The sequence below is a fragment of the Zingiber officinale genome, chromosome 10B, assembly GCF_018446385.1.
Source record: "Zingiber officinale cultivar Zhangliang chromosome 10B, Zo_v1.1, whole genome shotgun sequence".
In the NCBI taxonomy this organism is placed as follows: Eukaryota; Viridiplantae; Streptophyta; class Magnoliopsida; order Zingiberales; family Zingiberaceae; genus Zingiber; species Zingiber officinale.
Window position 1 is genome coordinate 33,365,444 of NC_056005.1, and position 20,841 is coordinate 33,386,284.

The window sequence follows — 20,841 nt, forward strand, 5'->3', positions numbered from 1 at the left end:
TTTATCATTCATCATTCTCATACTCATACTCATATTCATATTCATATTCATATTCATATTAATTCAAAAATTAAATATCTTTTATACTAATAATTTTTCTTATTGTCATCCAATTATAATAGTTCAATAAAAACATATTAAAATTAATATCATATTAAAATTAATATAATTAAAAATAGATTAAATATCTATATAACTTATTCTTACTATCATAAAAATAATGAGTAGATTTTGAAAAGAAAAAAATTAATATATATTATTTAATTAATTATTTTGATTGGATAGGATAGTTTCTTCATAGAGAAACGACGATCGAATATTGGAACAAAATTATCATCCTGCCAAACAAAACGAAAAAACAAACGGAAGTCCTGTTGGGTTTTTCGGGCCGCGAAAACCGCTTTTCGCGTCGCGGAAACCCCGAATCACCCAAAGCCGTAGATCCGTGCAAGGAAAAATTTCGAAAACACAAATACGAGTTCTATACTACGATCTACAGTAGATCTACAAAGGAAAAACCATTTTACCTTCGATGCGTGCCCTTGCAAAATCCCGCTCATCCAAGGTACTTGTCGGATCTCCAAAGTATCAAGGTAGATACTTCTCTAGTGATATCCACACGAACAAGGAGTGTCTCTCACACTCAAAGGATGGAGAAGAGAGCCCCAAGTGTGCTAGCACTTTCTAGAGCTCTCGGATAGGATTTAAATGGAGGGAAAAAGAAAGAAGAAAGGAAACTCTTACACTCAAGAAGTAGTTTCCTCTTTTGTGACCTTCACCCTTTCTTTCTTCTCTTGAAATACAACTCAACCACCTTCTCTCCCTTCATGGAACCCACAACCAAAAGAGAGGAGAAAGCAAGAGAGAGCTAAGGAGGAAGAAGATGGAATGAATGAGAATGAATTGCATTCACTCTCCTTCATGTGTGTGTAACCCCCTTCCCATTTAATGTGGCCATTAAAGAGGGAATTTGTAACCTCCATGAGGCGTCACACACATGTGCAACCATGATAATGTGGAGCATCATCAATGGTCCACCTTATGCCAACTCACAAATGAGGTGGCAAATGGTCAATTCAAAATTGACCTTTGATCTTCCTTCTCAAATCAAGTCAAACTTGACCAAATCTCTCTCATGGTTGATCTAATCTAACTATTTGATTCAAGCCAACTTAATATAATGAATCTAATTCATTTAATTAAATTGATTCAATGAGTCATAATCCAAATTAGACTCATTGAACACATGAATCAACTTGAGTCTAACTCACTCTTAATCTAATTTGGTTCATCACATGAACCTAATCCAATTGGTTCATCACATGAACCTAATCCAATTGGTTCATCATATGAACCTAATCTCCATCCACTTGTTCTTTGTGTGTGACCCAATAGGTTCTTGTAACGTTGGCAATGTTTCTAAACTCCTTTAGAAACATAAGCAATGAGCGGCATCTAGCAATACATCATTGCTACCCAAGTTACAAGAATGTTGAGATCCAACATCACCTTGTGACTACTAATTGTGACTCCTCACAATATGTGACAAGTGTCCTTCTATCCTAGACATCTAGATTGATTAATGTGAGGCATAGACCGTGTTATCCTCTAATCAATCTAAATCTTGAACTCCAAGTAGACTCACTCGATCAAATGAGCTCAACATCTAATGTTGACTCATTTGGGCATAGCCTTCGTGGTCTCACTCTATCAAGAATAGCGATGTCGCTCCCGTCATATGGGAGGGATAGATCCCATCTACATCACTCACATCCCTCTGCATAATTCGTTACATACCTAGTAATCGCCTTTATAGTCCACCCAGTTACGGGTGACGTTTGACGAAACTAAAGTACATAACTCCTTATGTAGGGATCCATGGTGACTTCAGGTCTAAGGACTAATAGTCATACTAATAGCCACATGAGAAAGTATATGACACTCATATAACGATCCATGATACTTTCTCATAGCGGGTCATTCAGTATACATTCTCCAATGTATACCCATGTGTCAGCATGATATCTCTATATCCATGACTTGTGAGATCAAGTCATCGAGCTGACCTACATGCTAGTCTTATTGCATTAACATTGTCCCTGAATGTTAATACTCGACTAGGAATGATTTAGAGTAGTGTTCCCTATATCGTCTCACTATCGATTCAACTAATCGATTGATATAGGTATGAACCTTCTACTCAAGGACGCTATTATACTTAGTCTATTTGGCACTAATACAAATAAGTATAATAACCAAACAAATGCCTTTATTAATATACAAGAATATGATACAATGAGTCCATACAATTATCAAATGATTGGCTCTAGGGCTCTAACTAACAAGTCCATACAACCAAAACAACACAAAGCGTGTCAGCACGACTTAAACATAAATACAACACCAAAATCAAAGAAAATAGTCACATGGCTAAACACCAATACAATGCTAAAATATTTAAGAATATATATAAAAGAAATCAAAATGAAGTAAAATCGTCTTCTGATGTGACGAGAGATCGGTAGACAGGATACCTCCAAGCAACTGCTTAAACATCTACTTGTAATAGGAATAATGCAACGGGATGAGTTCAACAACTCAGCGGATATCAAGCTGACATACATAGTAAAAGATAACTACCAATGATAATCATGGAGTACAGTCTCCTGACTAATAACAGAAAATGAAAAACTGAACAAGGGGAGAGGAACTATACTCACCAAGGGCTCTTATCCTGATATAAGGGGTGTCTGACCAAAATACATAATGTATCCTATATGCATATCAAACATATACATCCACAAAAATACAACATCCAAAGTGCAGCAATCATAAACAATAAATGCAATCTATGCATATGATGCAAAAATGACATGGTCACCCCTGACGTCAGTCAGTCATCTCACACACGATGGTGAGATCGAGTGGGTAGGGCTATGACAACTGTGCACTTTGTCATCACTACTCTTGCGTGACCGAGTGGACAGGATGTTGTTGGAGTACACCTATCCTCCTACCCCAAACAGAGTGGGGAGCTCAATGCTCTCATCTCCCTGAGCCAGTGCAGAGGAGAGATCCCTGCCCGCTACCACCCTGCAATCAACACTACCAATGAGCAGACTAGCGGAGCCTGACAGAGCAAACTGCACACACCCTGTCTGATGTACCACTAACCCATAAGTGGTTGTATGTGCAGATCATGTAACTGGCAATGTGCTCAACAATAATAGAGCCGACAATCGCTCAGCATACAATCATGCAAGATGGTGCATGACACTAAGCATGTAAATCCTGACAGTATACACCTCCATATAATATGTACCAAAAAGGAAACAAATCTATACAATGATCTAAGTATCATAATCTAGGTACGCAAATCAGATAAGTCAATTAACTAGTCCGGTACATAGTAGGGCAATGTATGTCACTACTTCTATGAACAAAAGTATACATGACAACAATCAAGAGAATATATGCATGAATGCATAACATGCAACAAATAAGGCATGCTACAGGTAAATGTAGTGGCAACCAAACAGATATAAATATAACTATTACTACTAGTTATAACCTACTAAGTATATCAGAAAGACAATATCAAAAGATAAGTCAAAGGTACCCGCTTTTAACTGAAGATAGTATCAGAATAAAATCCACATTGTGTTGCTCGTCTCGAAGCAACGTCCTGCAAATCACATGATTATAATTTAGCTAATTACATATGCAACAACTAGCTAAATCTCAACCCAAACTAATTAGGGAAAACCCTAATCAAATCATCCATTAATCCTTTAATCTTTCCAAAACACTCCATATCTTATAATCAATCCAATGATTCTTGATATCGATCATGAACTCTTCTATTAATCACCCTTTCATCAACTGATGCATACATGGAAATCCACCTAATTAAATCACAACATCAATTTAATGATTCTATTAATCATAATATCAATTTAATCAACAATCCATCATAACAAATCATAATACTAATCTCATAATCCTAAAAATGATCATGTAACCTTCTACATCAACCAAATCAACAAGATAATCATCCTGAATTAATTACCCCATAAACAAATCACAATTGCATTGGATTAAGCATATCATAATCAAATTTGGTTAAACTAACTTGAATCAATCCCAACAACTCAAATCCACTCTCAAGCATCAGATCACCACTAAATAGAATTAGGACACCCTATCCATTCCACAAATAGAATCAAATCTAGTTCATATACAAAATTACCTCCACAACTAACCCAAATATGATTGCACCGCTGTTGACCCACGACCGGAGGTGTTTGTTGCTGCAACTCAATAGTCGAAGCTAGGTTAAACTGCTGATCTCCCAAATCAACAAACCTAAATCACAATCAACACATCCACATTCAAACATTAGACTCAATTCTTAATCCACAATCTAATTCCAACTTCTAATTAGATCTAAGATAGGTTAACCAAAGCTTAGGCTAAGGAACTAGTTACCATTCAGCCGGTAATGCCCACCACAGCTCACAACGGCGACTGAAGATGAGTAGAGTGGAGAAATCGGGCAACAACCTTGCTATGGCAGTAGTCGTTACTGCTCAGGGACCGCAAATAAGAGGAGCGGCACACTGGATTCAAAGGTGGAAGAAGGATCATCGACAGTTGGTCGGAGGGAAAAAAAACTAAATGGTAGTCGACCGAAGGAGTGGGTGTCAGCGTCGATCGGGAGGAGGAAGAGGAACGACGACAGTGAGATTGGGAAAGAGGGTCAGCAAAGGGTTACACCGGTTGTTGGGCTTGCGATGGTCGACGTCGAACCATGGCTGTCAGCGGTGACGCGAGAGAGGACAATCAACGATTTTGGATTCGGGAGGAGATTGGGAGAGGAAATGTGACACCGAACCTCCCATGGCCAGTGCCGTCGAGGGCTGGCAGCATCAGCACCGGCGTCTCACAGGTCGGGGGCGGCGCATCGTCACATGAGGGAGATTAGGAGAGGAGAGGTTTCGGTTGCGAGGAGAAAAGATCAGAAAGGGAAAAGAGGGAATCGAGAAGCTTAGGGTTCGGCGCATGGGGAGAAAGAAAGAAAAGAAAAAGAAAAGAATAGAAAAAGAAAAATGAACTTAGGTTTGCTTAACAAACCTTAAGTACACTCCTCAATCAACTCCCACTTTTGAGTATTCCAAACAGATTTTTCCAATGTCTATAAATACATCCTCTTAAACTCGTCACATGAGCTCTGATTAAATCCTAGAAAATTTCTAAAAATTCTTAAAAATTCTGTTAAGGCTATTTGCCTATTAAACCTTATTATTCCATTGTTATCTGGGTGTCGTATTTTACATTCTCCCCCACTAATATAAATTTAGTCCCTAAATTTTCATTATTTACCGTTAGCAAGTACTAAGAACAGATAAATAGTATAAATACTGAACGGAAAACTAACTCACATACCTCCAGCGAAAAGATGGGAGGATTAAGCTCGGATCGTATCCTTGAGCTCCCAGGTAGCCTCCTCGTCAAAATGTTGTCATCCAACCTTAACCAGCTGGATAGCCTTGTTCCACAATTGACGCTCTCTATGGTCTAAAATTCCGTATCGGAATCTCCTCGTAGATAATTTCAAGCTGAATGAGAGCCGATATATCTAACAGAACATGTGCTGGGTCGGATACGTATTTCCTCAACATGGTCACATGACATACATTGTGAATGCCTGCCAGAGATGGTGGTAGCGCCAGACGGCAAGCTACCGTTCCAATCCACTCCAAGATCTAGAAAGACCCAATATATCATGGAGCTAGTTTACCTCGGAGGTCAAATCCCTTCACCCCTTCCGTGGGTGAGACCTTCAGAAATACATGGTCGCCAGTAGAGAACTCCAGGGGTCTCCGTCTGTGATTCGCATAACTCTTCTGACGGTCTTGCACCTTAGACATCCTCCGTCTGATAGTACGGACCAACTCTGCCTCCTATTGAGCTCTATACGGTCCTAGCAGCTGAGTCTCCCCAACCTCCTCCCAGAGGATGGGTGTCCGACAAGGTCTACCATACAACACTTCAAACGATGCCATCTAGATAGCGGAATGATAGCTGTTGATGTAGGCGAACTCTATTAATGGCAAGTGGTCCTCCCAGCTGCCTCCGAAATCCATAACACAAGACCTCAACAAGTCCTCTAATGTTTGGATGGTCCGCTCTAACTGTTCATATGTCTACGGATGGAATGTTGTACTAAAACAGAGTTGTGTGCCCAAGGCCTGATGTAGACTCTGCTAGAACCAAGAAGTGAACCATGGATCTCTATCGGATACAATACTCAAAGGAACACCATGCAATCCAATAATCTCCCGACCATACAGTTGTTAATCGATCTAGAGAATCGATCTTCTGAATCGCTAAGAAATGTGCAGATTTGGTTAATCGGTCAACGACTACCCAAATCGCATCATGGCCTCATCATATCCTAGGCAATCCCACCATAAAAACCATTGTGATGTGTTCCCATTTCCACTCCCGAATAGAAATCCTCTGAAGTAATCCCGGCAGGTCCCTAGTGCTTAGCCTTCACTTGTTGACAGACTAGACATCTAGCTACAAACCCCATGATGTCTTTCTTCATGTCATTCAACCAATAGGAATGCCTCAAATCTCGATACATACGTGTTCCACCTGGGTGGGTAGTAAATCGGGAGCGATGAGCCTCCTGAAGTAACTTCTCCAAGATCGGGTGAGATTGAGATACGCATAACCTATCTCGGAAATAAATAATACCCTCGTCATCTCGAGTGAACTCGATCTGCTGCCAGAAGCTATCTGATTGCCAATGAACTATAAGCGTCGATCACTGGCTTAAGCATTTTAGATCCTCGTCCTAATCGATGACCGAGCAACCATGGTAACCAAAATACCCTGCTCTGTCTGTCTCTACTCCTCAAGGTCTAACTCGGAGCAACCCTGAATCAAGTCCGTGTCTAAAGCTCGGTGACAAGATAAAGTCCCTTTGGACTTCTAGCTAAGTGCATCGGCAACCATATTAGCTTTCCCTGGGTGGTAGCTGATGGTACAATCATAATCCTTCAAGAACTTCATCCATCTTCTCTGTCAGAGATTGAGTTCCTTCTGAGTGAAAAGATATTTGAGACTCTTATGATCAGTGAGAATCTCAAATGTAATACCATACAGATGATTCCGCCAAATCTTCAAAGAAAATATAATGGTGGCCAACTCCAGATCATGTACTAGGTAGTTCTTCTCATGCTCCTTCATCTGACAAGAAGCATAAGATACTACCCCACCATGTTGTATCAAAACAGCGCCTAAACCCTGTAGAGAAGCTTCGGTGCAGAGTACGAATTTGTCCTCTCTGAAGGGCAAAGCCAAAACTGGCGCCGACACCAATCTCCGCTTCAGCTCCTGGAAGCTGGTCTCGCAGGCTTCTGACCACATGAACTTCACATCGTTCCTGGTCAGGCGTGTCAGCGGCATATCAATGCGAGAGAAACCCTCAACGAACCATCTGTAATATCTAGCCAATCCCAAGAAATTATGGGTCTCCTGAACTGATTTTGACTGCTCCCAGTTGGTGACAATCTCGATCTTCTGAGGGTATATGGAAATACCTCGGCTAGAAACCACGTGTCCCATAAAATCGACTGAGGGTAGCCAAAAAGCACACTTGCTGAACTTCGCATATAGACAATGTCGTCGAAGAGTCTCTAAGACTATGCGAAGATGTTGTGCATATTCCTCGTCGGAACGCGAGTAGATCAACATGCCATCGATGATGACGATAACGAATTGATCTAGATACTCCAAGAAGATGCGGTTCATCAAATCCATAAATACCGCTGGAGCATTGGTAAGCCCAAATGACATTACCAAAAACTCATAATATCTGTATATAAGACATACTCAACCAGAAGATTACGAGCAACGAATCTATAATCCGATCACCAACTACCTATCACCAAATCTATAAATATCACACATCACACTCACTATGTCACCATCAACGACAAACCCAAATAATAGTTCATCAAAACAAATATTCACTAATAGATCATCAAAACGACTATCCACTAATAGATAATCAAACAATCATATACTCAACATTTAATCCAATAAATCATTAGAAATCATCATATAACAATATCTGATCTCACAATATCCTCAACCTCAAACCATCCTCAACAATAATCAACCATGATAACTCCTTAGTGACCAATTTTCATTATATCAGGTACCCTAATATTCAAAAGATATGAGTATGCAAACTCTACTAATCCTATCCAAACAATGTCTAAGGAGTATGTCAAATCTCATCCTTTAGATACTCAAATATCCACAATTAAAGAATCATAATCTAAATTTCAAAGGGTCACTCAACCTCCTGACTAAGATTATACCCATCAAAGAATATCATCATAAATCTCAAAATCATACCCGTAAATGTCTTCCGACAAATGTCGATAAAATATCGAACATCCTAATCTAACATATAGACTTCAAGACCTTTAGTAAATGATCGAGTGGTCAAGGTCTTAAGCTACTCGATGGAAACAATGCTAGTTGAGTCAACTAACCATTGTCTTATCACACATCATATTATGATTGCTCCACCTAAGGTTTTGTAACCTTTTGTGACTAGCAATGCACACACGGGTAGAGGAGCAAAATTAACAAATAGCTAACTGACATAATCGTCAATTGACGCTCTGTTCCTCGTAAATCATCATATGATATTTTCATTCGGTGACGGTGGAACTTCCTAGGTGTTAATCAACTAACACCACTTCTTCACATCACTGCGGGTCATAAATCCCTAGATACTATCAAGGATAGCTAACCATACCCGATCAGTCCATGAGTCAAGATCTCCTATGGAGCAACGTTGGGTGAGTTGACTGATCATCACCTTATAATCCATCATGCTACCGAAAGAGGTAGTGAAGTACTCGCTCTCAAAACACCTCAACGTAATCACCAAAGATGCCTTGATCTCAATATCATCATCTACTTCTTCCTTCACGTGATGCCTTGTCACGTAAAGATAAGCAGCTCACTTCAACTTTTCTTACATCAATACAAATTATATATCTGAATGTACTCACCAATTCATATGCCCATGAAATGGTTGTATCTCCTAAGTGTTAAGCAAGTAGCTTTATACCTTTCCACATCAGTAGGGGTATCCTATCCAAATGTACCTTCTAAGTCATCCTACCAGGTACAGACGGTCCAGGGTCAAAGTCCACATGAAATAGAATATGTCTATCCTCTATAGGTTGACCAAGCCGACAATGGTATATGGCTAATTCAGTCCTCTCTACATTAGTACAAGTCATGTATCCAAATGTGCCTAAAAATCTCTAACCAAGCACGATTAACCCAAAAATTTAAAATCTCTATAAAAATAGAGTAAGTCGGACCCCTACTAATCAAACCAACAAAAATAGATCGGTCATCAACAGCTGGTCCAATAAGAGTACATCAATCCTCGACAAAAGTAACTAAGGTAAATTAATCCTCAACTACCCAAGTCTATAAGGGTAAATCAGTCCTATACAGTCCGAACCAAAAAGAATATAAGTTAATCCTCTACAGACTAAGTCAACATGATTATTACTGGTAGTATGATATGATGAATCTGTTGGAGGATCGGTGGCCGGCTTGAAGGGGGGTTGGATAGCTAGGCCACCCCCAAATCGATTTCTTCTCTACACAAGGGTACTCTTCCTCTTTACAAGATGGAGTTAGAATTAGGAGGAAGAGAATTGACTTGGGAGCTTTGGGCACAGAATAGGAGTTAAACTACAAGCATCAGTAACCTCCTTAATGCCCCAAAGCTCTCCTTAAATAAGAGGAGAGAGTTGATCACTAATCAGCTCAAACCCCGACACCAGTCGACTGGTCCAAGCACCAGTCGATTGGTGTGCCGTTGGGCCTAGCCAACGGCTCTCTGCAGAAAGCCAAATCCTGCCAACGGCTATGTACCAGTCGACTGGTCTCAGGACCAGTCGACTGGTTCCCATAGCCGACAAGCACAGAATGCTTCTGTGCATTCTGTTGGTCCTAGTACATTCACTCCTCTCATCCTTTCCGGAGTCGCCTTTGAAGTCCTCTTCCTCGGCCTTCGTCCCTCAGATGCACCTGAGCCCGCGGCTCCTCTCCGTGCCATCCTTCACGCTGCCTTGAAGTCCACTTCCCTCGGCTCCACTCCATTGCTCCTCATCCGGCGGTCCCTCGGATGTCTTCCACACCATCCTTCACCGACTCAAGGATCCGAGCCCTTGGATGAGTTTCTCATACTTGGTCGTACCAAGTTCTCATGTGTTCCACCAAGTCCTGCAAGACTCAAACACATATCAAATACATATGAAAGCCTAACTTAAATTCTTTGACACACACATCAAAACCTAGGTCGATTGCACCAACAATCTCCCCCTTTTTGATGTGTGGCAATATGTTTAAGTTAGGCACAAATAACAATTTTGAAAATTAGAAGCAATATGTAAATATGAAGCATAAAACCCAAGCTCCCCCTTAACACATGCTCTCAACCTTAATTTTCAAAGATTTGCACACAAATAAAACTAAGTGGGTCTCTAATTTAAACCTACCCATTTCTCCCCCTTTGACACCATCAAAAATATTGTACCAAACATATACACATACTATGGTATTAGTTTCAACCAAAGTTGGACCAATAAATTGATTTCAAAAGACTTCAGATTGTTGGAAGGCTGGTACCAGTCGACTGGTACCTGTCACAGTCGACTGGTACATGCTGAACTCAAATTTCAGCCTTCTGAGGCCAACTTCAGAAATGCATAAAAAATTCCAGAAAATTCAAAAAATCATGAAATTTTGAGCACATATTTCTTATAATGTTCTTTAACTAGGAAAAATATGATTTCATGAAAAGTCAAAGTATTTTTGAAATTTTTCCCCAATCTCAAAAAGTCTCAAAAACATGCAAGTTTGTATCAAATTAAGGCTCAGTTTTGCAATCACATGATTTAATACAGCTATATCACAGTAAATAAAACATAGAACTGTTTTCAAAACATTTAAAAATATCCAACTATGATCTATGGGCAAGATGTCCATTAATTAAACATTTGCTTTCCCCATAGTTGGCCTATGATCACTAAAAATTTGATACAAATCATAACTCATCAAAATGTCATAAGCATAAGTGAATTATTAGTATCATTCTAATATCTCACATTTATGGTTGAAAAATCATGCAAATCATTGTGAGATAAAGGTAACCTTTACTTAGTCCTCTTGATCATGAATCTCTATCAAGGCTAAGTCCTCCCCCTTAAGGTCTCAAGTCAACCATTTTTCAAAAATTTGAGTTATGATTTCATTGGTTGACTAAACCCAAAATCCCCTAATCCTTAAGGATTGATTTTGGCACCCAATAGAAATTCTTTCTAATTGGGTTAACCAAATATTCCTTGGGGATCCATTTTCTATCTATGATCTTGGTTTTTGATTGCCCCCTAACAAGTAAACAATGATAGGTCTTTTCATTATTTGGTTTATTGTATCCTATCCCATTTTTCTTAAAACTTGCCCTTTGGCTCCCAATGATCATATTTAGGGTTTTTGAGCCAATTTCAAATTTCCTAAGGGCATTGATAAGGTATTCTATCTTTTCCTTTAATTCCCTATTTTCTTCTTCTAAACATGATACATTTGAACTTGAAGAAGAAGAAGCATCCATATCATTGTCCTTAGAAGACATGGATTCTAACTTTTCATTAAGCATGCAAATTTCATTTCTTAAAGATTTGTTTTTCCTTTTTGCCTTAAACAAATCATCATTTGTACTTGAAATAATTTCAATTAAAATATGAGGAGGAAGATTATGTACCTCACTTACCGAGAAGTCCGAATCCGATGATTGACCTCCCCCTTCACTTGAGCTCCCCTCTTCATCTTCACTTGAGCTCCTTCCTTCTTCTTGTTCGGATGAGGTGGAGGCTACATCATCAATCCCCATGAGAGCAAAATTGACTATGTGATGCTCTTCTTCGTCCGATGATGATGAAGGATCATCCCATGTTGCTTTTAGGTTTTGAGCCTTCTTCCCCTTTTCTTTTGTCTTCTCCTTCTTCTTCTTCCCTTCCTTCTTTTTCAAGAGAGGACAATCATCTCTTATGTGTCTTTCTCCTTGGCAATTGTAGCAAATTATCTTCCTTGTCCTACTTTTGCTTCTTGAGCTTTTCCTATCATGAGATTTGTTAGATGAAAATTTTCTAAAAGCTCTTCTCATTTTCCTTACCATATACGCCTCTTGATCACTATCCATTGAGGCGCTTGATTCTTCGGAGTCGGAGGATGGTGGGGATGAACACTTCTTCTTCTTACCCTTTCCCTTGTTTGCCACAAGGGCTACTGCTCTTGATCTATTTGCTTCTCCCTCTAATCCTTCAACCCTTGTTTCGTGAAGCTCCATGGTTGAGAAGAATTCATCTAGAGAGCTCTTCTCTAGATCCTTTGAAATGTAGAATGAATCTACAATGGAGCTCCATGTCGAGGATCTTGGGAAAGCATTGATAGCTTTCATTATGATGTCCCGGTTGGAGAGTTTCTCACCTACACTTGTTAGTCCACTTAAGATTTCTTTAAACTTAGCATGAAGTGTAGATATCTTATCTCCCTTCTCAAGCTTTACATTGTTGAGTTGAGTTCGGAGGAGGTCTCTTCTTGCCAATTTAGCCTCCGTTGTGCCTTCATGAAGCTCCACTAGCTTCTCCCACAACTCCTTGGCGCTTGAGTAGGTTCCAACTCTTGTTAATTCTTGTTGGGGAAGAACATGTAGTAGATGATGGATGGCTTTCGAATTCTCTAAATGTTCTTCCCTTTGCTTCTTGCTCCACCTTGTTTTCTCAAGTATCTTGTTGTCTTGATCCCTAGGTACTTCGAAACCATTTTCCATGATTAGCTAATATCAAAATCGGTTTCGAAGAATACCTCCATTTTCTTCTTCCACCAAGAGAAGTCTCCTTCGAATTTAGGTGGATGAATGTTTGAGCCGGCCATTTGATGATGTCGTTCTTCTTGGCGATTAGTCCATTGAAGAGCTTCCTTGCTCTGATACCACTTGTTGGAGGATCGGTGGTCGGCTTGAAGGGGGGTTAGATAGCTAGGCCACCCCCAAATCGATTTCTTCTCTACACAAGGGTACTCTTCCTCTTTACAAGATGGAGTTAGAATTAGAAGGAAGAGAATTGACTTGGGAGCTTTGGGCACAGAATAGGAGTTAAACTACAAGCATCAGTAACCTCCTTAATGCCCCAAAGCTCTCCTTAAATAAGAGGAGAGAGTTGATCACTAATCAGCTCAAACCTCGACACCAGTCGACTGGTCCAAGCACCAGTCGACTGGTGTGCCGTTGGGCCTAGCCAACGGCTCTCTGCAGAAATCCAAATCCTGCCAACGGCTATGTACCAGTCGACTGGTCTCAGGACCAGTGACTGGTCCCCGTAGCCGACAAGCACAGAATGCTTCTGTGCATTCTATGAAGTTGGATCAGTCGACTGGTCCCAGTACATTCACTCCTCTCATCCTTTCTGGAGTCGCCTTTGAAATCCTCTTCCTCGGCCTTCGTCCCTCAGATGCACCTAAGCCCGCGGCTCCTCTCCGTGCCATCCTTCACGCTGCCTTGAAGTCCACTTCCCTCGGCTCCACTCCATTGCTCCTCATCCGGCGGTCCCTCGGATGTCTTCCACACCATCCTTCACCGACTCAAGGATCCGAGCCCTTGGATGAGTTTCTCATACTTGGTCGTACCAAGTTCTCATGTGTTCCACCAAGTCCTGCAAGACTCAAACACATATCAAATACATATAAAAGCCTAACTTAAACTCTTTGACACACACATCAAAACCTAGGTCGATTGCACCAATAGAATCCTCCAGTAGGGTCGACCGTGATCAGTGGTTGACCCATCATATGCAATATATGCTACACCAAGTAGATAAGTACTAAAAGAGTACTAATACATATCATATCTAACTATCATAGATAACCATATGAGTACTAAAAGAAGTGCATGATAACAATAACAAACATACCTCCTATAGTTGGAGATGTCCTGCTATTGTCTGGTCCCAAAACCTGAAAAGTCACATCGAGAAAATCAAAACACGAAATCCAAAATACAAGAAAAGAGGCATCGTAAATTTGTGTCTTTGACACCAATAAATTGTCACGCCCCAGAGGAGTCTCTGCCAGAGGAAATCCGGCAACATCTCCCCTGTACCGGTGATAATCTGAAGCATGAATACATCAACACACAAAATATCTTAGCCCACACGGTTGGAATACACACAACCACGTAGTTATATATATATTAAACATCCCTTACGGTTGTACTAAAAACACAACGAAAAAACAAACAGAATCCCAAACAACCAAAACAACACAATGCATGCTGGCACGACTTAAACACAAATACAACACTAAAATCAAAGAAAATAGTCACATGGCTAAACACCAATACAATGCTAAAACATTTAAGAATATATATATAAAAGAAATCAAAACGAAGTAAAACCGTCTTCGAATGTGATGAGGGACCGGCAGACAGGATACCTCTAAGCAACTGTTTAAACATCTACCTGTAATAGGAATAATGCAACAGGGTGAGTTCAACAACTCAGTGGAATTCAAGCTGACATACATAGTAAAAGATAACTACCAGTGATAATCATGGAGTACAGTCTCCTGACTAATAACAAAAAATTAAAAACTGAACAAGGGGAGAGGAACTATACTCACCAAGGGCTCCTATCCTGATATAAGGGTCGTCTGACCAAAATACATAATGTATCCTATATGCATGTCAAACATATGCATCCATAAAAATACAATATCCAAAGTGCAGCAATCATAAATAATAAATGCAATCCATGCATATGATGCAAAAATGATATGGTCACCCCTGACACCAATCAGCCATCTCACACACGATGGTGAGACCGAGTGGATAGGGCTATGACAACTGTGCACTCTGCCATCACTACTCCTGAGTGACCGAGTGGATAGGATGCTGTCAGAGTACACCTATCCTCCTACCCCAAATAGAGTGGGGGAGCTCAATGCTCTCATCTCCCTGAGTCAGTCCAGAGGAGGGATCTCTGCCTGCTACCACGCTGCAGTCAACACTACCCATGAGTAGACTATCGGAGCCTAATAGAGCAAACTGCACACACCTTGCCTGATGTACCACTAACCCATAAGTGGTTGTATGTGCAGATCATGTAACTGGCAATGTGCTTAACAATAATAGAGCCGACAATCGCTTAGCATACAATCATACAAGATGGTGCATGACACTAAGCATGTAAATCCTGACAGTATACACTTCCATATAATATGTAACAAAAAGGAAACAAATCTATACAATGATCTAAGTATCATAAATCTAGGTACGTAAATCAGGTGAGTCAATTAACTAGTCTGGTACACAGTAGGGCAATGTATGTCACTACTTCTATGAACAAAAGTACACATGACAACAATCAAGAGAATATATGCATGAATGCATAACATGCAACAAATAAGGCATGCTATAGGTAACATGTAGTGGCAGACCAAACAGATATAAACATAACTATTACTACTAGTTATAACCTACTAAGCATATCAGAAAGACAATATCAAAAGATAAGTCAAAGGTACCTGCCTTTAACTGAAGATCGTATCAGAATAAAATCTACGTTGTGCTGCTCGTCTCGAAGCAACATCCTGCAAATCACATGATTATAATTTAGCTAATTACATATGCAACAACTAGCTAAATCTTAACCCAAACTAATTAGGGAACCCCTAATCAAATCATCCATGAATCCTTTAATCTTTCCAAAACACTCCACATCTTATAATCAATCCAATGATCCTTGATATCGATCATGAACTCTTCTATTAATCATCCTTTCATCAACTGATCCATACATGGAAATCCACCCAATTAAATCGCAATATCAATTTAATGATTCTATTAATCATAATATCAATTTAATCAACACTCCATTATAACAAATCATAATACTAATCTCATAATCCTAATAATGATCATGTAACCTTCTACATCAACCAAATCAACAAGATAACCATCCTGAATCAATTACCCCATAAACAAATCACAATTGCATTGGATTAAGCATACCATAATCAAATTAGGTTAAACTAACTTGAATCAATCCCAACAACTCAAATCCACTCAAGCATTAGATCACCACTAAATAGAATTAGGACACCTTATCCATTCCACAAATAGAATCAAATCTAGTTCATATACAAAATTACCTCCACAACTTACCCAAATCTGATTGCACCATTGTTGACCCACGACCGGAGGTGTTTGCTGTCGCAACTCAATAGCCGAAGCTAGGTTAAACTGCTGATCTCCCAAATCGACAAACCTAAATCACAATCAACACATTCACATTCAAGCATTAGACCCAATTCTTAATCCATAGTCTAATTCTAACTTCTAATCAGATCTAAGATAGGTTAATCAAAGTTTAGTCTAAGGAATTAGTTACCATTCAGTCGGTAATGCCCACCACAGCTCATGACGGCGACCGAAGATGAGTAGAGTGGAGAAATCAGGCAATGACCTTGCTATGGAAGTAGTCATTGCTGCTCAGGGACCGCAAATAAGAGGAGCAGCACACTAGATTCGAAGGTCGAAAAAGGATCATCGACAGTTGGTCGAAGGGAATAAAACTAAATGGCAGTTGATCGAAGGAGTGGGTGTCGGCGTCGATTGGGAGGAGGAAGAGGAACGACGACAGTGAGACCAGGAAAGAAGGTTGGCAAAGGGTTGCACCAGTTGTTGGGCTCGCGATGGTCAGCGTCGGACCATGGCGGTTGACGACGACGCGAGAGAGGATGATCGGCAATTTTGGATTCGAGAGGAGATCGGGAGAGGAAAGGTGGCATCGAACCTCCCATGGCCAGCGATGTCGAGGGCTGGCAACGTCAGCGCCGGCGTCTCACAGGTCAGGGCGGCGCAGCGTCGCGTGAGGGAGATGAGGAGAGGAGAAGTTTTAGTTACGAGGAGAAAAGATCGGAAGGGAAAAGAGGGAATCGGGAAGCTTAGGGTTCGGCACATGGGGAGAAAGAAAGAAAAGAAAAAGAAAAGAATAGGAAAAGAAAAATGAACTTAGGTTTGCTTAACAACCCCTAAGTACACTCCTCAATCAACTTCCACTTTTGGGTATTCCAAACAGATTTTTCCCATGTCTATAAATGCATCCCCTTAAACTCATTATACGAGCTCCGATTAAATCCCAGAAATTTTTTAAAAATTCCTAAAAATTTCGTTAATTCTATTTGCCTATTAAATCTTGTTATTTCATTATTATTTGGGTGTCATATTTGTTGGTGCAATATCTTTTAAGTCAAGGTTGACCTGGTTGACCAAGCTTGAGTCTTGGTTTGAGTTTTGATGTTTGACAATATATTGGGTTTAGATGATATGGACAATACAGGTGCAGTGGTTCATTTGGGGAGATTGTTGATACAATTCCCGCTTGGTCAAGGTTGACCGGGTACTTGACTGGAAAGTCCTGGTGAGTGAAGTCAGGCAGAAGAAAGTCCTAGTAAGTGAAGCTAGGCAGAGGAAGTCCTGGTGAGTGAAGTCAGGCAGAAGAAAGTCCTGGTGAGTGAAGCCAGGCAGGAGGAAATCCTGGTGAGTGAAGCCAGGTGAAAATCCTAGTAAGTGAAACTAGGTGAAAGTCCTGGTGAGTGAAGCCAGGCAATTGGAAAGTCCTAGTGAGTGAAGCTGGGCAAATGGAAATCCTAGTGAGTGAAGCTAGGTGAAAGTCCTGGTGAGTAAAGCCAGGCAAGGGAAATCTAGATGGGTCAAGGTTGACCAGACATCTGGTGGAAGTCCAAGTAGGTCAAAGGGATTGACTAGATACTTGGCATAAGGAAATCCAGATGGGTTAAGGTTGACCAGACATCTGGTGAAAGTCCAAGTAGGTCAAAGGGATTGACCGGATAATTGGCAAGAGGAGAAAAGTCCAAGTGCGTCAAAGGGATTGACCAGACACTTGGTGAGAGAGTCCTAGCTGGTCAAGGGTGACCAGATGCTAGGTTTTATGTACCAACAAGTCATGGTTGACTGGATGTTGGTTTAGGGGGCTTTGGAATTGGTTTGGATGAAAACCAAGATCTGGATCGATCAGCCGATCGATTGGATCATGCTCAATCGATCGACCAATCGATCGGGTGAGTCCCCGCGACAAAGCTCCTCCCAATCGATCAGTGGATCGATTGGGGAGAAGCATCGCGCGAACAAAACACCTCTGGATCGATCGGTCGATCGATCCAGAGCCCCCAATCGATCAGTGGATCGATTGGGAGGCGCGACTTCGCGCGATAAGCCCTGGATCGATCGACTGATTGATCCAGGCATTTTTTCAGAGCACAGAGGCGCTCTGGATCGATCAGTCGATCGATCCAAAGCCTCCCCGATCGATTGGGAGCAATCCAATCGATCGGGATTTGACCGTTGGCGTCGTATTTAACTGCAGGCGTTCGATTCCTTTGGCAGAACTCTACGGCCATTCCTCCCGATCTTCACAGGCGACTTTATAGCTTCTCCACAGAGCTCTCCACGCCAGATCTTGAAGATTCTTGGAAGTTTGTCCAAGTCAAGAGGCGAAGAAGAGAAGTTAGGGTTAGGGCTTTTACTGCACTTATTGTAAGATTTTGCTTGTTCTTTACTACCCTTTCTTTCTTCCTATATTGAGAGTCTTGTAGCGCTTCTCCGCCTTTGGTAGTTACCATAAAGGAGTGTTATTCATAGTGGAGGGTGCGTGAGTGTGTGGATCCTTGGATTAGTCACCTCTTGTGAGGTGGATACCAAGTAAAATCCATTTGTTAGCGTTGTTGTAGTTGTTTCTTGTATTTTCGCTGCATATCCTTGAAGAAACAAGCAACGTCGACCACGAAGATCGCACTGAGCTATTCACCCCCCCCCTTAGCTCTATATTTGGTTCCAACAAGTGGTATCAGAGCGAGGTTGCTCTTCACCATAATCATTACCGGAAGGGGCAAACATAACAAGAAGAGCTTGAGGGTGAAGAAGTTGGAGCAAAATTATCAAAGTCAAAGAATTCAAGAAGCTCAACTTCAAGATGCAATTCCAAGATGAACTTGGATTTGACACAAGGGTGGCTCTACCATACACATCTACAGGCTTCAATCTTTAGAAAGTAAGGATCGAGAATTTCTTGATGGTGAAGATAGAGCAATAGTTTGCTCTTATGGAAGGCTTCGAAGCTCCAACAAACTCCAAGGGCAAAGTCCTCAAGAAAAGCAAATGAAGCCCGGAGCAAGTCCAAAGGTGCGAAGCAAATGACAAGGTAACCAAACTATTGGTTAATTTATTGCCTAGCACAATTCTATGCAAAATTGGACAATATGAAGATGCCAAAGAGCTTTGGAGCAAGTTAGCTAAGCTTCATGAAGAACCCTCCACCGTACCGAATCAAGAGGAATCCAAAGAGGGTGACTCATTGGAGCAAGACTAAGAGGAGGACTCCGAAGTTGAGAGATGCTCAACTTCCGAAGAAGAAGTCCAAGGAGCCTCATCTTCAAAGGAATGCAATGAAGAAGGCAAGGAGGGAGCATACTCCTTGTTCCATATACAAGATGAAGATGAAGAAGCCTCCACCTCTAGGATTGAGGGGGAGCAATCTTTGGTGACGCCGGATCAAGAAGAAGGAGAAGCTTCTACATCCGGGTCAAGAGAAGAAGTAGAGAAAAAAGCTTTCACCTCCACAAGTCAAGCTAAATCAATGGGAGGAAAATCATTTGCGGATCAAGAGGAAGCCTCTACCTCTAGATCCAAAGGAGAAAGTGTCATCCCTACACATGAAGGTATAAGTGTGTCAATTAATAAAAAAAATCATATCATATGCTTTGAATGTAGGGAACATGGGCATTACAAGAGTAAATGCCCTAAATTGGCCAAGAAGAAAGGCCAAGTGGCACAAAAGGGCAAGGAGAAGCCCAAGAAGACCGCTCCCGGAATCAAGAAGAGCAAGGAGCACATTGTGTGCTTCTCTTGCAATCAAAAGGGACATTATCGGAGTCAATGTCCCAAGGGGAAGAAGGCGGTCAAGGCTCAAGGAGGAAGCTCAACCCAAGGGGGAGCCTCCAAGGTAAAAAGGAAGGTATCATTCATTGAACCTATCCCCTTAAATAATGGTAAAAAGCATGATAGTTCTAATTTGTATCATTTCAATGCTATTTACAATGAAAATAGGAGGCATGATAAAGTTAAGGAAAATTATGTAGCTTATCATGCTAAAACTTCTCAACCTAGGTTTAGAAAGGTAGATAGGAATTTAGGCAAGAACCCTAAGGATTCTAGGTATTTGCCTAAGAAGAAGAAAAATCAAGGTTTTAGTGAAAAACCTAAGGTTGAAGAATTATGGAAGGAAAATCAAGTCTTGAGATCAAGACTTGACAAATTAGAGAAGACTCTTAGAAAAATCACAAATATGACACAAGGGTCCAAGAGTCAAAACCTAGGTCTAGAAGTATCAAAGTCATCCAATGGTTATAAGGGTCTGGGATACAAACCTAAAACTAAGAAGGATGTAATTTCTTACCATAGGGTTCCATATAGCTATGAAACCAACCCTAGGCCTAGTGGGCAAGCCAAAAATACTAGGGAGGTTATCCCTAAGAGTATTTTTGCAACAAATGTGACTAAGACTTCTAAGAAGTCTAAGAAAGTCACTAAGAAGGTCACAAGGTAAGAAATTCCTAGGGTTGACCTAGAAAATGTGACCAAGGCTTCTAAGA